We start from the raw sequence: 23,810 nt of genomic DNA on the forward strand, positions 1-23,810 counted from the left end.
AATCTAAGCCCCTGCCTTAGTCCAAGTTCAGAGACCCTATCTCTGCCCCGTCCATTATTGGGACAGAAAAAAAAACACTGGTGGGTGTGAGGGAGGGGGAGCTTTTAACCTTGCTCTGTTGCTGTACCAATAGTGGGCAGGGAGACATCCTCCATGTGGTGCTGTCATGGAGGATGTCCTGGAAAAAATGTATAACCCACGCAGAGGTTACCGCATAAACGGTTCTTTGATGTTGTATCACCTGACCACAATCTTAACCATAGTGCTCTGTGTGAGGCATTTGACAGGGCCGCAGATCTTACCAAGAAATTTACTGAATTTGCAGAGGCGTCCGCAATAAAATTTGAGGCTCGTTTTAAAAGTGGAAGCGGTAGAAAAGTGGAAAATGTCCTCCCTTGGCGTGCCTGACACCAGCTGCTCTTCTAATTGAGAAAGCCATAAAGATAGTGTTCTGGACTTAGATGTAGCCACAATGCTTGGCTTTAACATGGCTGTAGAGGATTTTTATCTTTTTAGAAGAGTTTTACATTGTATTTTTTTTTATCAATCGGATCCCATAGAGAACCCATGTCTTCAAAGGGTAAGGAGGGTTGTTTTTTTTTTTTTTTTTTTATCCTAGCCCCAGGGCATCTATTTTAGAAGTTTAATCCCAATAAGCAGAACTTTCTTCATTAAAGAGATACCTACTTTTAAACAGTCTGAAAATGCCTGATCTTTTTTCCAGGTCCTTCAGCTCATTAGATATCAATTTTCTAATGTTATCATGCACTGGACTTTTTTTAATCTCCTATGCCCGAAACTGCTGATCTTGTATGGAATGTGATTCTTCAGCTTCTTCTTCATTAATTGTGGCTCTAATGGTTTTTAGAAGTGGAGCAGTCTCTTCTACAGAGCAGAGCGGCCAACCAAATCACCATCTGACTAAATGGATGAAATTTCTCCTGATGGATCTAGAAATAGACCAGGACGAACTGGAGTCTTCGTTAGAGGTAGATGGTTTTGGGGAAATTACATATAATCTTGCATCAATAGCAGAACTCTTATCCTCTTTTAAAATATCTCATGCTCTCAAGTAATGATGGTGATTCCTCTGACACTAGTGTGTACATTTAGCACAAAGTGTTTTTTCTTGTAAGATGCTGCCAGCGATTTCCTGCAAAAGTCAAATTTTTTGTTCCTCTGTGAAGGTTCTCCTCCAATTCTTATGGCATCTTTGCCCTATAAATAAAGATTTTTTTTTTTTCCTAAGCCAATAGCCAGAAACCCTTTATGAGAACCTCCACCAATGAACAAGGTGTTGAAAAACCACCACCAACCAGGTGCAACCCAGCATTCTATACATTAGAAAAATGACAGGCAGCTTACTGGGCTGAAGGCCCTAGGAGGCTTCATTTTCAGAAAGTAGAGACATCGCAAACGATGGCATAGTACTCCAGATGCAGAACCGAACAATGAGCCAGGCATTGAGATTTCTGATCACCATTCTACCCACTGCTTTCATAGGCACATTTTCCAGTTCCCATAAAGTCATGTGCAAACCTGGTCATGGCACGCTGGAATTGACGTCCCGGATGAGGAAGATCCCTGCCCCGAGAATCCCTCGCTGCAGCCACTATCGCAAGGCATAATCCTCTCACCGGAAGCTCCATAGAGCGGTGGGTTAGCTGGGGGCCACCTGCAAATGCCAGACTTTCGTGCCAAAGAACCGCAACTGCTATCCCAGAGTCTTAGTCCACAGCAACAGCCCACCTGATTCAGCCAGGAAGAACAATGGCAGTGTAAGAAAGAAGTACAGGCGATCCACCTGCAGGCAGGTTCTCCACATATCCCAAGGGACAGACAGGAAACTGGAGCAGGTAAAGGGCAGGGGGCTTTTAATCACTGTTCTCCACGTTGTTCCCTGTCCCGAGGAAGCCAGGTAACCTCCTGCTAAGTGCCATTGGGGAAGCGTATGGAAAATACGCTTGTGTGCATGAGGCCAGTTTTTTGCAAGCCTTGCTTCCTGGCAGAAAAGTGACTGGTCTGAATAAATTGCAAGAAAATTTAGACTAGAACCTTCAGAATCACAGGTGCATATCCATGAAGCAAACATAATTACAAAAAACAAAACGGCTGCACACCGTTATATATACAAACAATAGAGCTAAGAAATGGGGGTCATTCTAGATAAAAGTGGTACAATCCCGACTATAAATGAATAATAGAAGCTCTTAGCTCACATACGTGTCGAGACCATCCACCAGGCGTCAAGGTGGCTTAACCTTAGCTTACCAGATAGAAGCGTCACACGTCGTCAGTGACCAGGATGTCATCTCCGGGTATACTCTCATCAATATCAAGAGTTTTCCTGAGGACCATCACCACCTCACTAGAGGCAACTTCTACCAAATCCTAAGCAGAGCAAGTGGCATAACACTGAGGGCACTAATACCTGCCTGCCAGATTACCTATCTCAAGCAGGATCTCTTGTGATGTGGTGATTTGTGTTACTCAATTACATGTATATGTGAACAGGAGAGAATTCATTTTCCCTCTGTAGCTGCTCATTCCACAAGCTAGAGAAAAAGCATCAGGACAAGCCCAGGACTCCCAATCTGTCCTCATCCACACAGGACAGAAAGAAACTAAGTAGTGAGATCACCAGCCTGGGGAGGGGCGAGTTTATTTAGAATATTCAATTAAAGGTTGCATCTGTCCCGTCAGCAGACGGGGTCATAAACACCCCATTATTGTGCAGCTGGTAAAAAACTAAAAAAAAACTAAAGGAAACATGAAGCAGAGAGCTAGTATCTGAGTGACTCAGTGATCCTGTAGTGGAAGCCCCATCATCTGGAGGGATTTACCGCTCTTCATTAATTTCTAACGATAATTTGTTTTCCCTTACTCCTAACAGTGGCACAGATCAGGTATTTTGCCCCCCCTGGGCCTGGTAGTACAGGTGGAAATTTTATAGACACTTAATAATTTAATAATTACCTAGACCCTCCCACCTCCAATAAAGAGGGGGATCACCCCCAGTCCCCTTGTGTAGTTATAAATGGAAATAAGCAACCATAATGTATAACAATTTACCAACCAATAACTAAGGGGGGGGGGGGGATATTTGTGTGTCACTGTTAGGACTAAGGGAAAACAACCTATCGTTAGAAATTAACGATTCCCTTACGTCCTAACCAGTGGCACAAATGGGGATAAGCAAGTAGAAACCCCCAAGGGAGGGCCCTCATGTCTGGCGGAGGATAACACTGTCCGACCAAATGAGGAATAGCTATTTATCCTAGAATCCACTCTATAGTGTGAGATAAAAGTGGAGTGAGAACTCCAGGAAGCTGATTTAAAGATGACATCCAGTAGAATCAAGCTTTTTTCTGCAAAGGAAGTAGCCACCGCTCGAGTAGAGTGGGCCTTTACAAACTCAGGTGGCTCAGAACCCTGAGACACATAAGACTTCAGAATTGCCTCTTTATTCCATCGACTGATGGAGAGCTTAGAGGCTTTCCTGTGGGTACCGGGAAAAAAAGGATATTGAGGGTATGGAGCCCTCTTTCTTCTGAGGAGGGGAGTGGAGCCAAAACTGGAAGAGAAATTACCTGGTTGATGTTGCTGAATGAAGGCACCTTTGGAATAAAGGTAGGCAAGAACTTGAGCAGCACCCGGTCTTGCAGGAACCCGGTCTTGGTGTACGGCTCAAAAGAACCCGGTCTTGCAGCACCCGGTCTTGGTGTACGGCTCAAAAGCAGAAAAAGCTTGGAGTTCCCCAACTCGCTTTGCAGAAGTGATAGCCAATAAAAAGTTATTTTCCAGGAAAGAAATTTAAACTCCACCTCCTTTAAAGGCTCAAAGGGGGGGGGGGGAAGATAACCCCCTGATCACGACCGTTAAATCCCATACCGGGATAGGTCTGATTACTGTAGGCTTTAACCTTCAAGTTACCTTTAGGAACCTCTTGATAAGGGGTTCTTGAGAAATGGACCTGGCCGAGATAGCAGAAGTTTGCACTCTGAGGGTAGACGGTGACAACCCCTTGTCCAGACCATCCTGCATGAACTGTAGGATGGTAGGCATGGAAGCGTCTGTGGATGACAGTTGACGACTGGAACACCAATTTGAAAAAAATCTTCCAAATTCTTGAATAATATCTGTTAGTAGTATCAGATCTGGAGTGTTATAGGGTTCTCAAGACTGACCCTGATAGCCCTTCTATTCTTGGAAGGGACTGATCAACCTCCAGGCTGTCAGGTTGAGCATTTGAAGAGATCTGAGTGTCCCCCGACACCAGTACTCACTCTGGGGGAAGCCTCCAAAATTGACCCCATTTGAATGAGTTGGGTAAACCAAGCTCTTTTAGGCCAGTATGGAATGATGGCGATGACTGATGCTTGGTCCTGCCTGATTTTTACCCTCGGAATCAAGGAAATTAGAGGGAATACTTAGGCCAGCCCGAACTTTTATGGGATTAGAAGAATGGTTAAGTCACCCGAAGGTGACGTGGGACACCAGCGCTGGAATAGCAGAGCCCACCTGCTGCCACCTTCTACGTCTGGGATTAGTTGGTAAGTATTAATAAGAGGAGGAAATGGAAGGGGCGGGTAGCGGGACCGGAGCGAGAAAAAAAAAAAAATATATAGTAGAGAAGTAAGCAGCCTGATATGCTGGCCTGTTTATATTGAATTGAGGGAGAAGGCAAGTTCAAGCAAGAAAAAATCTCAGTCCTCCGCCTTATATATCTGCCCTTTACAAGCCGATTCCCGTCACCATGGAGACCGGATAGATTACTTAAACCTGCACGGACATTGCGCTAACCATCCCTGACGAAGGAGCCCGATAGGCTCCGAAACGCGTTGGAGGTTTTTGTCCTACGACGGCTACAGTACCTATACAGGTGACGTCACCGCAGCGGTCTCCAGGACGACGGCAACAACCAGCTCCCTCGCACCACGCTTGCTTCCGGCCGGGGCAGCGTTTGTGCTAGAAGGTGAGCACACAGGACGGACTCATCACAGCACACCCATTTGGATTTTAAAAGAAAGAAACAAACCGGAGAGGATACAATACAGACCGTCATCAGGCAGGATCTTACCAGGTACAAATTACATATCGCATTGTACACTGCACACTGAGATTTTTTCTTGCTTGAACTTGCCTTCTCCCTCAATTCAATATAAACAGGCCAGCGTATCAGGCTGCTTACTTCTCTACTATATATTTTTTTTTTTTCTCGCTCCGGTCCCGCTACCCGCCCCTTCCATTTCCTCCTCTTATCAATACTTACCAACTAATCCCAGACGTAGAAGGTGGCAGCAGGTGGGCTCTGCTATTCCAGCGCTGGTGTCCCACGTCACCTTCGGGTGACTTAACCATTCTTCTTATCTTGAAATTGAAGGAGGACAACAGCTCCTTTTGACACTTAGCAGCGGAGTCAGTTTTGCTGATTGTTCGCAGACCCACCAGTAGGGAGCGCAAGGTGGACTCATCTTCTACTTTTATGGGATTAACAGTGCATCTATTGCCATCGGGTTGTCCTCCCTGTAAAGGGAGCAATACCTCTCCACCTTGGTGTTGAACCTTGCGGCCATGAGATAGATCTCTGGCATGCCCCATCTGAGCGTTATCTCCTTGAAGACATCTGGATGGAGAGACCATTCTCCGGTTGGAAGACCTCGGCTCAGGCGATCTGCAATCATATTGTGGACTCCACAAATGTGGACGGCTGATAAATGGGTGATGTTCAATTCTGCCCAATCCAATATCACACCCATCTCTCTCAGGAGACTTTGTGACTTAGTGCCTCCCTGCTTGTTGATGTACATTACTGCGGTCATGCTGTCTGACTGTACCTTCACAGCTTTGCCTTGAATGCAGAGAGCGAAATGAAGAAGGGATAGTTTGATCGCCCTGATTGCTAGGAGATTCGATGACAATAACTTCTCCCGAGATGTCCAGGCTCCTTGAACTGTCTTGTTCAAAAGATGTGCTCCCCGGCCTACTAGGGATGCATCTGTGGTAAGTATGATCCAAAAGGGTTGGATCAGGGACTTGCCGTCCTCCAGATGGGTCCACCATCTTAGGGAGGACCGGGCACGGTAAGACAGGGAGTGCACGAAATTTAGTTGCACCGGACTGTGATTCCACTTGGCTAGTACCTCCGATTGTAGCGGACATAGGTGCCATAATGCCCAATGAACCGCCTCTGCAGTTGATGTCATTATGCCCAACACTCTCATCAAAGTATGAATGGTTACTTTCCGAGGTACTAAAAGAGCGGGCTGTCTCTTGAACAAATAGCCTTGTTTCGGGAGTAAGATGAATAGTCATTTCTACTGAGTCCACCACGATGGCAGTAGATGGGACTTGTCCCAGTTGATTATCCATCCTAGCTGGCGGAGGAAGGCTACAGTCCGCTGAATGTGTTGGGCAGGATCGCTTGGGAAGGAGCTCTGAAGAGCCAGTCATCCAGGTATGGAATGATGCTCAGACCCTGAAGTCTTATAGCTGCCACCACGGAAACCACCACTTTGGTAAATATGTGTGGGGCCGAAGAAATTTCTAAACGGGAGGGCCACAAACCGAAAGTGTTTTAGGACTCCCCTGACTTGCACCGCAATCCTTAAAAATCTTCTGGACCCTGGATGGATGGGAATATGGAGGTAAACATCCTTGAGATCCAAGAACCAATAGAAAATTGGTAAGACTGGATAGCTTCCATCCAGAAATGCTTGCGTTTGATGAACTGATTGAAATATCTCAGATCTATGATCAGCCTCCAGTCTTCGGTCACCTTGGGTACCAGGAAGACTGGGGAATAGATACCTTCTCCCTGATCCTGAAGAGGCACCTCCTCTAAGGCCCCTTTCCGAAGATACTCCAGGATATAGTATTCTAGAATCTTCTGTTTGCTGGATGGAAGCAGTATTGTTAGAACAAATTTGTCCGATGGGTGACTGTCCAAGTCTACAAATGTATCCCTGAGAAATAATACAAAGCACCCAAGGGTCTTGGATGTGGATCTGCCAAGATTCTAGAAAGTGTTGTAGGTGACCACCTACAGGAATATGGGGAGCAGGGAGTTCTGAGAATCAAGTCAGACCAGCATGGTATAAAAGAGCCTCAAGGAGGCCCGCAATCAGAGCGTCGAGGATTTCTTGGGGTGCTTAGAGACCCTGGAGGATTTCCCTCCTCTACGGGAGCTCCAATCTCTCTGGGCTTTGGGCTGAGGTCTAGGCCTGGACCCATACCTTTTGCCCCGACCATGAAAGGGCTGTTGGGGGAAGGACTTGCCCTGCATAATATGGTCAAGCTCTGCCCCTAAAAAGTTTGCTAGGTTTATATGCCATGGCGCAGAGATTATGCTTGGAAGTTGTATCAGCCTTCCAGGGTTTTAGCCAGAGCGGACACCTGCCCCCGGCAGGGAGCGCCATGGTCTTGGAAGCCAATTTTAGTTGTTGTGGAGCAGCGTCACACAAAAAAAATCAATGGCCAGACCGGCCGTCTTACAAAAGGCCAAGATGTCATCCCTAGAGACCCCCTGGTCCAGGTCAGACTAAACTTGGGTGACCCTGGCCTGTGGAAAGTTTGCCACTTCAGAGGACGCAATTGCGACCGAGGCAGTAGAATAAATGCGCCTAAAGGCGCAATCAGCCTTGCGGTCCATCGGATCCTGAAGACTTGATCCGTTGTCCGATGGTACCATGGTCTTCTTGGAAATGGCCATATCCACTTTTGGTACTGGCCCCCAAGAGGACAATTGATCTTCTCTTAACGGGAAGACAGACTTAAATCTTTTGGTCAGCACGGGCCCTTTTTCTGGTTTCTTCCACTCCGTCCTCATTAATGACAGGAGGGAATCGTCTGCTTTAAAGGCCCTGGGCCCCTTAGAGGCGGAGGTTGAGGCTTCAACCTGATCAACATCCTGGTCCCCCGACCGGATGGATCTCAGCAGCCGCTGGGCCTTCGCGGGAGGGAAGAAGTAGGAAAACCCATCCTCGGAAGAAGAGGAAATAGATCCCTCTCTAGCATCCTGAGCCCCCGATACCTCCATGGCCCGATGAGGAGAGGAAGGTCTTTGGCGCTTAGATCTAAAGGCCTGCTTCAGCTCCTCTATAGAGGAGTTCACCTGGTTCATGTTGGACTCCATGTAGTTTTTCACCCAGTCAACTACATCATGAACCATAGGTTCTTGCTGGGGAAGAAGCTTAGCTCTACAGGGCGGACATCGAGAAAATAAATAATTGTCCTCCAGGACAATTTGACAGTCTTGGCATTGAAGATGGCATCTTTTGCCAGAACTCTTCCTGCATGGATCACGATCACGATTTACTGTAGACAACATGGCTGCAAGAAACAAAACAGAATTAACTGTTGAGTCTGGAAGGAGGAAAGGAAGTCCAAGCAAATAGGCTTTTACCCAGAAAAACCGAGACCTGCTTCAAGCAAACCCGCAAGGGTAATTAGCAGAGGACAGCACTAGCTGAACAAAGCAAAACCGCTTGGAAGAAGGGAAATTGGTTCACCAATATCCAAGATAAGCAGAGTAAGGAAACCTATACACCTGTGCTCCAGGAGGCGAATGACCACTGGTGCAGGATTTAAATAGCAACATTGGCGCCTATAAATAGCGCTAAAATATAATCAATAAAAATTACTTCAGAATAAAGAAAATAAAGGTAAACAACTAAGGGGGAGACTATAATAGCTTAATTCACCAAAACCGGCGAAAAGAAATACATTATAAAGGAGGGAAACACTTCCTCCTAAGAAACAGGAAGTGACATCACATGCCGGAGACGTCACTCCCAAAATGGCGGCGCCCACAGGAAACACGTGGGGCCGCCAATTTCTAGCTCCCAGCGCTCCCCAGGAACGCCCAGAAACAGAGGTGCGCGAACAAGCGGGCCGACCACATGCACCCCCCCCCTCGACGCAGCACAGAAGAGGAACAGAACACCCCGCGGGCAACCGCAGGAGGGAGAAACAGCCACCAGAGACGGCAAAGCCGAACCCAAAGGGTAAGTGTTGCGTTCATTAGAACAGGGATCCCCCCCCAGAGGGGGATCTCCACCAGTCCAAACCTGGGGACAGGGGGTGATCCCCCTCTTTATTGGAGATGGGAGGGTCTAGGTAATTATTTAATTATTAAGTGTCGATAAAATTTGCACCTGTCCTACCAGTCCACTGGTTAGGATGTAAGGGAATGTGGACAAGTACCTGCATCCCAGGGCAGACCGGTAAAAAACACAGATCAGACAAAAATGGAGAAAGCAAACAAATCCAAGTATATTATAAATCTAACAAGGCCGTACACGTTTCAGTAATATTTCTGTAAAGATTCAGACCGTATTCTGTTCGCTATCCTGCTGCGGCCACCAATAGTTAAAACCTAATGTATTTCATAAACTACATGGAGGTTGTGATCACATCTCATAAGATCTATGACAATCGCTGATGTGGTCTAAAGCCTCTATTAGACATTGTGAGAATAAAAAATAAAAAATTGTAATATCGTTCAAAAGAGTTATCTTTGCACTGTGTGATAGTTTCCAGTGATCACAAAATGGTCGGATTCTCTGATCGTGACCTTTCAGCGGCTTAAAAAAATCTGAGCGTGTAATAAGTGATCACCTTTATAAAAGGCAAGAGACCCTAGACATACAGTACAGACCAAAAGTTTGGACACACCTTCTCATTCAAAGAGTTTTCTTTATTTTCATGACTATGACAATTGTAGATTCACACTGAAGGCATCAAAACTATGAATTAACACATGTGGAATTATATACTTAAAAAAAAAGTGTGAAACAACTGAAAATATGTCATATTCTAGGTTCTTCAAAGTAGCCACCTTTTGCTTTGATTACTGCTTTGCACACTCTTGGCATTCTCTTGATGAGCTTCAAAAGGTAGTCACCTGAAATGGTCTTCCAACAGTCTTGAAGGAGTTCCCAGAGATGCTTAGCACTTGTTGGCCCTTTTGCCTTCAATCTGCAGTCCAGCTCACCCCAAACCATCTCGATTGGGTTCAGGTCCGGTGACTGTGGAGGCCAGGTGATCTGGCACAGCACCCCATCACTCTCCTTCATGGTCAAATAGCCCTTACACAGCCTGGAGGTGTGTTTGGGGTCATTGTCCTGTTGAAAAATAAATTATGGTCCAACTAAACGCAAACCGGATGGAATAGCATGCCGCTGCAAGATGCTGTGGTAGCCATGCTGGTTCAGTATGCCTTCAATTTTGAATAAATCCCCAACAGTGTCACCAGCAAAGCCCCCCCACACCATCACACCTCCTCCTCCATGCTTCACGGTGGGAACCAGGCATGTAGAGTCCATCCGTTCACCTTTTCTGCGTCGCACAAAGACACGGTGGTTGGAACCAAAGATCTCAAATTTGGACTCGTCAGACCAAAGCACAGATTTCCACTGGTCTAATGTCCATTCCTTGTGTTCTTTAGCCCAAACAAGTCTCTTCTGCTTGTTGCCTGTCCTTAGCAGTGGTTTCCTAGCAGATCTTCTACCATAAAGGCCTGATTCACACAGTCTCCTCTTAACAGTTGTTCTAGAGATGTGTCTGCTGCTAGAACTCTGGGTGGCATTGACCTGGTCTCTAATCTGAGCTGCTGTTAACCTGCGATTTCTGAGGCTGGTGACTCGGATGAACTTATCCTCTGCAGCAGAGGTGACTCTTGGTCTTCCTTTCCTGGGGCGGTCCGCATGTGAGCCAGTTTCTTTGTAGCACTTGATGGTTTTTGTGACTGCACTTGGGGACACTTTCAAAGTTTTCCCAATTTTTCGGACTGACTGACCTTCATTTCTTAAAGTAATGATGGCCACTCGTTTTTCTTTACTTAGCTGCTTTTTTCTTGCCATAATACAAATTCTAACAGTCTATTCAGTAGGACTATCAGCTGTGTGTCCACCTGACTTCTCCACAACACAACTGATGGTCCCAACCCCATTTATAAGGCAAGAAATCCCACTTATTAAACCTGACAGGGCACACCTGTGAAGTGAAGACCATTTCAGGTGACTACCTCTTGAAGCTCATCAAGAGAATGCCAAGAGTGTGCAAAGCAGTAATCAAAGCAAAAGGTGGCTACTGTGAAGAACCTAGAATATGACATATTTTCAGTTGTTTCACACTTTTTTGTTATGTATATAATTCCACATGTGATAATTCATAGTTTTGATGCCTTCAGTGTGAATCTACAATTGTCATAGTCATGAAAATAAAGAAAACTCTTTGAATGAGAAGGTGTGTCCAAACTTTTGGTCTGTACTGTACGTAAAGGAATTTTTACAAATAGTAGTTGCCTTATTGTCACATATATCTGTTATTACTCATTAATAAAACATAACTTTTAATTACTGATGTGTAGAAATAACTATTACAGCAATTAAATCATGTTAAAAACCTCAGTTGTTTCGCATTCTTTTTCCTTTAGTAGGTGAGTGCTGTTTTCAGTGCTCACATACTTAGGCCTCATGCAAACGATCGTTGTGCGTTTTGCGATCCATAAAACACGGATGGCGTCCGTGTGTGTTCCGCCATTTGCAGAACGGCACAGACAGCCATTGATATAACTGCCTATAGGACAGGTTCTATTTTTTTTGCAAAAACTGCGTCTCGGATGCGGACCAAAACAACGGCTGTGTGCATGAGGCCTAAAGGAAAAAGAATGCAACGCAACTGAGGTTTTTTTTTCAGTTAAAGAAAACATAAGTAAAGGGCATCAGTCAGCAGATTTGTACCTATAACACCAGCTGCCAAGTGCACATGCAGCAGGACAGATGCCCCCTAATATTGATCTGTAATATAGAAGTGTGAATGCGAGTGCATGTTAGCTGAAATTCTGCTTGCTCTTCACAGATATCATTATTTCAATGATCTTTTTGTAGTTGGTAAGTCCTTATACCGGCAATATGGATCACGATAACGGATTCAGTTTCTGAATTGTTAAGTGCAGTTCTCTTTGTGTCCACTAGACATTGTGGCGCTGTTGCTCTCCCTTTGTTATCCCAAAGTAATGAACAATGGCAAAGCGTTATCAAAACTTCTACAAGGGAACAGTAGACGCATTCCATCGGTCACATTCCAGCTCTCATTATACAGGACTGGTGACGATGGGAAATGACACATTTCATTTTCATTACTCTAGATAAATATTCCTGAATTTTTTTTGTGCAAATAAATGCTATTCGGCTACTTTCACAGTGGCATTTTTTTCTGGATCCGGCAGGGCTCAGCAAAAACGCTTTATTACCGATAATACAACCGTCTGCATCCGTCATGAGCGGATCCGGTTGTATTATGTCTTCTATAGCCATAACGGATCCGTCATGAACTCCATTGAAAGTCAATGGGGGACGGATCTGTTTTCTATTCTGGCAGAGAAAACGGATCCATCCCCCATCGAATTGCATTGTGGGTCATGACGGATCTGTTTTGCTCCGCATCCCAGGACGGAAAGCAAACCGCTGCATGCTGCTCTCCAGTATAAGAACGTAACGCATTTTGGAGCGCTCCGTTCTGTTACGTTTTGTCCCCATTGACAATGAATGGAGACAAAACGGAAGAGTTTTTTTTTTTTTCCCGTATCGAGATCCTATGACGGAACTCAATACCGGAAAATATTAACGCTAGTGTGAAAGTAGCCTTAGTAAAGTATATACACGAGTGGTCTTTCTGTGTTTTGCTACTTGAGGAGAAAAGTTCTCAGATTCCCTAAACTTAAAGTGGTTTTCCGAGACTCCTATACTAATGTCCCATCCTGTGGACAGGTCATCAGCATCTGATCAGTGGGGGTCCGATCAGCTGTTTACGAAAGCAGCGATGCCCATAGTAGTGCTGTGGCCTTCTTAAAGCTTCTCCTATGCCAGTGACCACACGTTCATCTGTCACGTGGACCAGGAGCAGCTCAGCCCCATTCAAGTAAATGGGGCAGAGCTGCAATACCAAGCACAGCCACTATACATTGTACGGCGCTGTGCTTGGCGAGCTGCCGCTGCCCTCTCAAACAGCTGATCGGCGAGGGTTCCGGGAGTTGGACCCCCACCGATCAGACACAGATGACCCATCCAGAGGACAGACAATCAGTAACAAAGGCTCAGAAAAGGGGTCCTCCGGGAGCAGAACACCGATGACCCATCCCCAGGATAGGCCATCAATATCTGGTTGGTGGGGATTGGACATTGACCAGCTGTCTGAAGAGGCCTCCTCACAGCTGTGCTGCACATAGGCCACGTGACCGATGACTTCTATGGAAACTATTGTGATTACTGGTCTCAGCGGTCAGAACCTCATCGATCAGGTAGTCGCCTCGTTTTTGCTTTTTTATTTTTCTTCCCTATTTTCCATGAGCCATAACACTTTTTTTCCAGTCACATAGCGGTATGAGGGCTTATTACGGTTGTACTTTCTAATGCCATTAATTACGGCATAAAATGTTGTGGGAAGCAGGACATTTTTTTTTTTAAATGGGGTGGAATTGGAAAACAAACACGATCCCGCCACGGTTTTACAGGTTTTGTTCCCACGGCGTTTCATTTAGAGCAAAACTGCCCCATGCCTCTGGGTCCGTACGATTACAACGAAGTCTAAATAGTGTAAAAATACATTAATTTTTTTTTACATCACCATATTCTGACCCCCATAACTTTTTTATACTTATGTCTACTGCACTGTTTAGGGGCTCGTTTTTTTTTTTGCAGGACTATACAGTTTTATTGATACCATTTGTGTGACTTTATGATCACATTTTATAACTTTTTTGGGGTAATAGAAGCGATGAAAAAATGGAAAATTACCAGTTACGCCATTCGCCGTATTGGAATTTAATATTTATATTTTTAATAGTATGGGCGTTTTTGGTCGCAATGATACCCATGATGTTTACATTTGTTATTTAGGTGTTTATTTTTTAATTATACGGAAAGGGGGGTGGATTTAAACTTATTTTTTATACATTTAACTTTTTTTTGTGATTTTGAAGGTCTTATATGAGCCTATAAATAATGTTTTTTTTTTATTTTGTCCTATCAGGGGTTTTTAATTATGTGTTCTTGCATAGCAAGACCACATATTGTTATCTCACATATATATTATTATTATTCTTATTATAGCCAAATTTGCCACCCTAACTCCTCCCACAGTTTTTACACTACATAGACAAAAATTTACCAAAACGTGCAGATTGTTCCCGATCGGATTGCTATTACTTTGTGGAGCGATCCCACCCCCGGGGCCCCCGTGGCGGGCCCCGGAAGCCCCTTTTTTTCCCATAGACTTTGACAGGGTACATTTTCAAATCGCTCCCACTCGCCAGGCTTTGACGCTAAAGTCACCAAACTTGGGTCACTTAGTCATGGAGTCAACCCGAAAATTTTGGGCACATTTCGGGGACCCCAAAAAGTGGGCGGGGCCACACAGAACCAATCAAAATTTCCCCATTGACTATAATGAGACCTTCAAATTGCTACTCCTCCCACATTTTTAGGAGTACAAATTCCAAACTTTGCAGACTTGGTCGGCACCCACCCGAGTACCTTGCTTGTGCTTTGTTAACCGATCCCACCCTCCGGGCCCCTGGGAAAGGGCCCCCAAAATCCATGTTTTTCCCATTGACTTTGACAGGGACAATTTTCAAATCTCTCCCAGTCGCACAGATTTTAAACTAAAGTCACCAAACTTGGGTCACTTAGTCATGGGGTCAACGCGCAATTTGTTAGAACATTTCGGAGACCCGAAAAAGTGGGCGGGGCCACACAGAACCAATCAAATTTTCCCCATTGACTACAATGAGACGTTCAAATTGCTACTCCTCCCACAGATTTAGGAGTATAAATACCGAACTTTGCACCCTTGGTCGGCACATACCCGAGGATCTTGCTTGTGCTTTGTTAACCGATCCCACCCTCCGGGCCCCTGGGGCGGGCCCCCGAAAACCTCTTTTTTTCTCCCATAGAGTTTTATTGGAAAAATGCAAATGTTTGTCACTCGTACAGCTTCGGAGTGAAACTCACCAAACTTGGGTCACTTAGTCATGGGGTCAACCTGAAAGTTTCTGTCACATTTTGGGGACATTAAAAAGTGGGCGGAGCTACAAACAACCAATCAGATTTTCCCTATTGTCTTCAATGAGAAAATTTTAAATTGCTGTCATTCTCACAGTATTTAAGCCAGAATACCCAAACTTGGCACCGTAGGTCATTGGGTGACTGGATTCAAAAAATAATGAAAAAGTGGGCGGAGTCTACAACGGCCAATCAAATTTCAGCCATTTGTTTAAATGGGAAAACTTCAAACTGCCGCTGCTCTTAGACTGTTAATGGCAGGGTTCTGAAACTTGGTACAGTTGGACAATTTAGGATTAGGATTAAAATTTTGAAAAGTGGGCGGGGCCAAAAACAACCAATCAGATTTCTTTCATAGATTTCAATATGGAAAAAAAAATTTTAAGAAAATTGAAAAATGCTGCCATGATTGATGTCAGGGGCTTCAAATCGCTGAAATCAGGTGATAGATTACTTTGGATTCAAAAATTAAAAAAGTGGGCGGAGCCAACAACAACAAATCAGATTTTCCCTATTGACTTCAATGAGAAACCTTTAAATTGCTGTCATTCTCACAGTATTTAAGCCAGAATACCCAAACTTGGCACCATAGGTCATTGGGTGACTGGGGTCAACATTTTTTAAAAAGTGGGCGGGGTCTACAACGGCCAATCAAATTTCAGCCATTTGTTTAAATGGGAAAAATTCAAACTGCCGCTTCTCTTAGACTGTTAATGGCAGGCTCCCCAAACTTGGTACAGTTGGACAATTTAGGATTAAAATTTTGAAAAGTGGGCGGGGCCAAAAACAACCAATCAGATTTCTTTCATTGATTTCAATATGGAAAAAAAAAAAATTCTGAAAATTGAAAAATGCTGCCATGATTGATGTCAGGGGCTTCAAATCTCTGAAATCAGGTGATAGATTACTTTGGATTCAAAAATTTAAAAAGTGGGCGGAGCCAACAACAACAAATCAGATTTTCCCTATTGACTTCAATGAGAAACCTTTAAATTGCTGTCATTCTCACAGTATTTAAGCCAGAATACCCAAACTTGGCACCGTAGGTCATTGGGTGACTGGATTCAAAAATTTACAAAAAAAGTGGGCGGAGTCTACAACGGCCAATCAAATTTCAGCCATTTGTTTAAATGGGAAAAATTCAAACTGCCGCTGCTCTTAGACTGTTAATGGCAGGGTTCTGAAACTTGGCACAGTTGGTCACTGGAGGACTGTGCCAATGTATATCTCATTTTGGGGACGCTAAAAAGTGGGCGGAGCCACAAACAACCAATCAGATTTTCCCTATTGACTTCAATAAGAAACATTTAAACAGCTGACATTCTCACAGTATTTAAGCCACAGCACCCAAACTCGGCAGGGTGGGTCAGTGTGAGACAAAGGTCAAAATTTATAAAAGTGGGCGGAGTCTACAATCCACCCAGTTACTCCGCCCACTCCAGTTGTAAGCTACTGGTGGAGGCAAGAACACATCACACAATTTCCCCAGAAATTGTACCTTTTCTAGTTTGACATTGAAACCCTATTGTGCTCCTTTCGTATCCTGGCCTGACATCTGGTGGCCAAAATAAGAATTGCAGCATGAATACTTTCGGCCTCGTCAGCGAGGCTGAAAGTATTCAGCACAAGTACCGATGCCCACCAGGGGAATCGGTAGCAAGCGCAAGCTTCCGGGCTTCTGTGCATTAAGATGCTGTGACCTCACTTGGTCACGGCATCTAAAAGCATTTAATTACAGCGATGGGCATTATTGACGTTCACGGTAATTAGCAGCAGGTCTCTGATGTTTGAAATGGCGCCCACTGCAACTGTGAGTGGCCGCCATGTTTACTCATCGCGCCAGCGCCGAACATGTACAGCGCTGGTAGCGAAGGGGTTAACGATTTAATTGGTCCAAGTTATTTCTACACATCAGTAATTAAACGTTATGTTTTATTAATGAGTCATAACATATGTGAAAATAAGGCAACTACTCGTCTAAATGACTATGTGTAAATAATTGATAAGTCATCACCCACTCGTTAGAGCGGGCTGCGTGTGTGGCGTACCATGGCCCCTGAAGTCCACCTCCAAGACATATCATCTGTGTAATATATGCATTAATGATTCAGAACCGCGCCGCTCAACTGTTTGAGAAGGTTTCATCACTTACAGGCTTCTCTCTGCTCCCCAACCACTGCACCGTGCACCGTATAGCGGTTGTGCTTGCGGTCACACCAGGGCTGAGCTGCGTCTACGCTGTGTGACGGCACATGGCTTGCAGAAAGCTGCGAGATGGACGCTGCACTACTACAACTGCCGATGCCTTCTAAAACAACAGATTGGTGAGGATCAGACTGATCAGAGACTGATGACCAATCCAGAGGATATATCACCAAAAACATTCCAAAAAACGCCTTTAACCCCCTCAGCCCCGCTAGCTGAAACCCCCTTCATGACCAGAGCACTTTTTACACTTCTGCACTACACTACTTTCACCGTTTATCGCTCGGTCATGCAACTTACCACCCAAATGAATTTTACCTCCTTTTCTTCTCACTAATAGAGCTTTCATTTGGTGGCATTTCATTGCTGTTTTTAATCAAAATTTACCGAGATTTTTGAAAAAAAAAATAATTTTTCAGTTAAAAAACTACATTTCTATATAAATTTTTCTCTAAATTTATTGTTCTACATGTCTTTGATTTAAAAAAAATGCAATGTGTATATTTATTGGTTTGCGCAAAATTTATAGCGTTTACAAACTATGGTGCAAAAATGTGAATTTCCGCTTTTTGAAGCAGCTCTGACTTTCTGAGCACCTGTCATGTTTCCTGAGGTTCTACAATGCCCAGACAGTAGAAACACCCCACAAATGACCCCATTTCGGAAAGTAGACACCCTAAGGTATTCGCTGATGGGCATAGTGAGTTCATAGAACTTTTTATTTTTTGTCACAAGTTAGCAGAAAATGATTATTTTTTTCCTTACAAAGTCTCATATTCCACTAACTTGTGACAAAAAATAAAAACTTCCATGAACTCGCCATGCCCCTCACGGAATACCTTGGGGTGTCTTCTTTCCAAAATGGGGTCACATGTGGGGTAGTTATACTGCCCTGGCATTTTAGGGGCACTAAAGCGTGGGAAGAAGTCTGGAATCCAAATGCGTAAAAAAATGCCCTGTAAAATCGTAAATATACTCTTTGGAATTTGGGCCGCTTTGCGCATCTAGGCTGCAAAAAAGTGTCACACGTGGTATCGCCGTACTCAGAAGTTGGGGAATGTGTTTTGGGGTGTCTTTTCACATATACCCATGCTGGGTGAGAGAAATATCTCTCTAAAAGTCAACTTTTCCCATTTTTATATACAAAGTTGTCATTTTACAGAGATATTTCTCTCACCCAGCATGGGTATATGTAAAAAGACACCCCAAAACACATTGCCCAACTTCTGAGTACGGCGATACCACGTGTGACACTTTTTTGCAGCCTAGGTGCGCAAAGGAGCCCAAATTCCAATGAGTACCTTTTAGGAGGGCATTTTTAGACATTTGGATGCCAGACTTCTGGCATTTTAGGGGCCCTAAAGCGTGAGAAGGGCAGTATAAATACCCCACATGTGACCCCATTTTGGAAAGAAGACACTCCAAGGTATTCCGTGAGGGGCATGGCGAGTTCATAGAAGGTTTTTTTGGCACAAGTTAGCGGAAATTTTTTATTTTATTTTTTTCTCACAAAGTCTCCCTTTCCGCTAACTTGTGACAAAAAGTTCAATCTTTCATGGACTCAATATGCCCCTCAGCGAATACCTTGGGGTGTCTTCTTTCCAAAATGGGGCCACATGTGGAGTATTTATACTGCTCTGGCATTTTAGGGGCCCTAAAGCGTGAGAAGAAGTCTGGAATATAAATGTCTAAAAAATTTTATGCATTTGGATTCCGTGAGGGGTATGGTGAGTTCATGTGAGATTTTATTTTTTTGTCACAAGATAGTGGAAAATGAGACTTTGTAAGAAAAAAAAAAAAAAATTTCTGCTAACTTTTGACACAAAAAAAAAAAATCTATGAACTCGCCATGCCCCTCAAAAGTGATCTTTTTATAGCGCCGCAGCAATTTTACAGTGTTTTTACAGTGATCAGAAAAAAAATTCTGTCACTGCGGTGGGGCGGACTGAACGCAAGTGTGCGCACAAGATCAGGCTTGATCTGGCGAACACTGCGTTTTTTGTAGAGCCTATAGAACATGTCCTATTCTTGTCCGCAATTGCGGACAAGAAAAGGCATTTTCGATATAGTTCTGGCAATGTGCGGATCCGCAAAATGCGGAAAGCACATTGCCGGTGTCCGTGTTTTGCGGATCCGCAAAACACAGACGTTTGAATTGGAGCCTTACAGGGGGGGGGTGATCAATGACAGGGGGGTGATCAGGGAGTCTATATGGGGTGATCAGGGGTTAATAAGTGACAGGGGGAGGGTGTAGTGTAGTGTGGTGATTGGTGCTACTTACTGACCTGCCTGTGTCCTCTGGTGGTCGATCCAAGCAAAAGGGACACCAGAGGACCAGGTAGCAGGTATATTAGACGCTGTTATCAAAACAGCGTCTAATATACCTTTTAGGGGTTAAAAACTACAGCCTGTCAGCGAACGATCGCCGCAGGCAGGCTGTAGATCAGCTAGTTTACCTCCAGTTCCTGTGAACGCGTGCAATCCTGCGTTAGGCAGTCCGGAGGCGGTTAAAGGCTATACACACCTTTGGGACCAAATTTTTATTTATTAGTAAACTGTACTCATTTTGAGCTAAAAAAAAATAAATAAAAAAATATGGAGACTTTTCTGTACAGAGCCAAGATGCTCTAGTAGCAGGATTGGAATTTTCTCTCTGCTCCGTCAGACAGGGCTCCTTATCTCTGCTCTCAGACCTTCTAAACACCCAAAGCTCAATCCTTATCTGTGGGTCTGTGGATGGCGCTGTTATGGAGAGGGGGATCTGTGGATGGCACTGTTATGGAGAGGGGGATCTGTGGATGGCACTGTTATGGAGAGGGGGATCTGTGGATGGCACTGTTATGGGGAGGGGGGGGATCTGTGGATGGCACTTATGGGGAGGGGGGGGATCTGTGGATGGCACTGTTATGGGGAGGGGGGAGATCTGTGGATGGCACTGTTATGGGGAGGGGGGAGATCTGTGGATGGCACTGTTATGGGGAGGGGGGGGATCTGTGGATGGCACTGTTATGGGGAGGGGGGGGATCTGTGGATGGCACTGTTATGGGGAGGGGGGGATCTGTGGATGGCACTGTTATGGGGAGGGGGGAGATCTGTGGATGGCACTGTTATGGGGAGGGGGGAGATCTGTGGATGGCACTGTTATGGGGAGGGGGGGGATCTGTGGATGGCACTGTTATGATGGGGGGGGGGGATCTGTGGATGGCACTGTTATGATGGGGGGGGGGGATCTGTGGATGGCACTGTTATGATGGGGGGGGGGGATCTGTGGATGGCACCGTTATGGGGAGGGGGATCTGTGGATGGCACCGTTATGGGGAGGGGGATCTGTGGATGGCACCGTTATGGGGAGGGGGATCTGTGGATGGCACCGTTATGGGGAGGGGGATCTGTGGATGGCACCGTTATGGGGAGGGGGATCTGTGGATGGCACCGTTATGGGGAGGGGGATCTGTGGATGGCACCGTTATGGGGAGGGGGATCTGTGGATGGCACCGTTATGGGGAGGGGGATCTGTGGATGGCACCGTTATGGGGAGGGGGATCTGTGGATGGCACCGTTATGGGGAGGGGGATCTGTGGATGGCACCGTTATGGGGAGGGGGATCTGTGGATGGCACCGTTATGGGGAGGGGGATCTGTGGATGGCACCGTTATGGGGAGGGGGATCTGTGGATGGCACTGTTATGGGGAGGGGGATCTGTGAATTACACTGATATGGGGTGGGGGAATCTGTGAATGACACTGATATGGGGGGGATCTATAGATGACACTGATATTGGGGGGGGGATCTATAGATGACACTGATATGGGGGGGGGGATCTATAGATGACACTGATATGGGGGGGGGGGGAATCTATAGATGACACTATATAGCATCTTATGCTATATGTGTCATCCATAGATCCCCCTCCCCATAACAGTGCACAGATCCCCCTCTCCATAACAGTGCCATCCACAAATCCCCCTCCCCCTAGCAGTGCCATACACAGATTCCCCCCCCCCCCCTCTCCCCACAACAGCCCCAGCCCCGCTCTTCACAGCAGACTATTCTGGCAGTAACTTTTACTCAGCACATCTTTATTACCTTACAATGAAGCTCAGGTAACAGGCAGAGCGGGCGGCGGTGTAACGTCACTCACTCACGTGATGCACCTGCTCCGCCCACTTTATGAATGAAGGAGGCGGAGCAGGCGCGTCACGTGAGTAAGTGACGTTACGCCGCCGTCCGCTCTGCCTGTTAACTTACTGGAGCTTTAATGTAAGGTAAAGTAAAGATGCGCGGATTTAAAGTAAAGGGCTGATCTGAGGTCTGATAGGGGTTAATAGAGAGTCAGTGAGGGGAGGGGGGGGAATTGGCTCTAGTATATTATAAATGGACTACAAACTAAGGGCTTTATTAATTTACATTTAAAATATACTAGTGCCAAATGCAAATGTCCACCACCTTGGTGACTACCAATATATATTATGAGATAAAATATCAGTATAAATTATCAGCCTGAAAGTTCAGATTATCGGTATCCGCTCTAAAAAACCAAATTACTTACCGGTAATTCCCTTTTCATGAATCCTCCATGACGGCATACCATGAGATATAACAGATTAATACTCTTATTAGGGGGGGGGGGGGGACGACTATGGCCTGAAGCACCTTCCTGCCGAAAGCGAGCTCCTGACTAGCTCTAGTATCCACTCTATAATGTTTAATAAATGTATGAGGACTTGACCACGTCGCTGCTTTGCATATCTGTTCTAATGAGGCGCTCGCCCTCTCTGCCCAGGATGCAGCCACGGATCTTGTGGAATGTGCCGTAAAGGACTTTGGTGAAGGAATATCTGACACTTTGTATGACTCTGAAATTGCCATTTTTATCCATCTGGATAAGGAGTTTTTTGTGGCTTTTTGCCCTTTATGTGTTCCACTGAACAAATAGTCTGTTTTCCTGAACGTTTTTGTGACTTCTAGATAGAGTAACACGGCCCTACGTACATCCAGCTTGTGTAAATTCCTTTCCCCCCTTCTGTTTTTGGGTTTGAGCAGAATGATGGGACAATAATCTCCTCCAGCCTGTGGAAGTTTGATACCACTTTAGGAAGAAAAGAATTGTCCAGTCTGAATACAATTCTGTCTGGAATATGGTGCAGAAAGGTTCCACTATTTTTAGAGCTTGGATTTCACTCACTCTTCGCGCCGAGGTGATTGATACCAGGAATAAAGTCTTTAGAGATAAATATCTCAACGAGGTTTCTGAGAGGTTCAAACGGGGCGTTTGTCAAACCTAATAGCACTACATTGAGATCCCAAGGGGAAACTGTAGGTCTTAGGAACGGTCTTAACCTATCTGCTCCTTTTAGGAAACGGATAACCCAGGGATGTTCCGCTATTTTTTCACAGAACACTGCGCTTAAGGCTGATACGTGTACTCTTAATGTGCTTGGGCGTAAACCTTTTTCAAAGCCGGACTGCAGGAAACCTAGGACTGCTTGGACTGAGAACTTCTGCGAATGTTTTTTTATTTATTCCACACCTTACGATAAATTTTAGAAGTTACATCTTTTCTGCTGGCTGACATAGTGTTAATAATTGCTTCTGATAGACCCTTAGCTCTCAGGCCTTGATGGTTCAGGTAAGCAACTACTGTTGTATTGTCCGTTCTTACCTGAACGTCTGTTTTGTATAAGGTGGGCAAACACCTTTATCGCTTCCCCGACTGCCTTGAGTTCCCTTTGATTTGACGACAGATTTTTGAGTGACAGACCACTCTCCTTGGGAATAGAGAGGAGAACAACGCGCTCCCCATCCCCAAAGACTTGTGTCTGTCGTGATAACAACTAAGTGCTCGGGGTACAAGGAACGCCCTTTAACAGATGCTTTGACTGTTTCCACCACTGTAGGGACTGAAACACTGGTACGGAGATTCAAATTTTTTCCTCTAGAATAGAGAATCCGGGCTTCTGTTCCAACACTCTAAAATCCATTGTTGCAGGATCCGGTTGTGGAACTGAGCCCATCTTACAGCCGGGATGCATGAGGTCAGAGAGCCCAGTAGTTTCATTGCTTCTCTGATTGTACATACAGGTTGATTTTGGAAATTTGTAGCCTTTTCGCTTATTCCCATTACCTTCTGGTCTGTAAGAACTGTCTCTTGGTGAATCATATCTAGACAAACCCCCAGGAAGGTTAGGTTCTGAGATGGGCAAGGATTTGACTTTTTCCAATTTATTAGCCACCCTGTACAGTACAGAGTTTGGCAAGTCAGAAACAGATTGTTTTTGAGATCTGTTTCTGAATTGTCCACGATCAACAGGTCGTCTAAGTAAGGGAATATCAGGATCTTTCTTAAGTGAGCTACTACCTCCAACATTACTTTGGTAAATACCCTTGGTGCGGAGGCAATTCCAAATGGGAGTACCTGAAAGTGGAAATTACAGGGGTTTTTTCCTAAGAAAACCTCTATGCGGAGAAACTTTTGAGATTCCTCGCAAATTGGGATATGGAAATAAGCATCCTTTAGGTCGATTGATGCTAAAAAAAATC

General features: G+C 45.0%; 1 long non-coding RNA gene across 1 annotated transcript in view; it reads left to right on the forward strand.

Annotated features, from left to right (window-relative positions):
* LOC122945043 overlaps positions 1-23,810 on the forward strand; it is a 67,464-nt gene that overhangs the window by 13,406 nt on the left and 30,248 nt on the right. The window lies entirely within an intron of this gene.

The sequence above is a fragment of the Bufo gargarizans genome, chromosome 1 (assembly GCF_014858855.1).
Source record: "Bufo gargarizans isolate SCDJY-AF-19 chromosome 1, ASM1485885v1, whole genome shotgun sequence".
Lineage (NCBI taxonomy): Eukaryota > Metazoa > Chordata > Amphibia > Anura > Bufonidae > Bufo > Bufo gargarizans.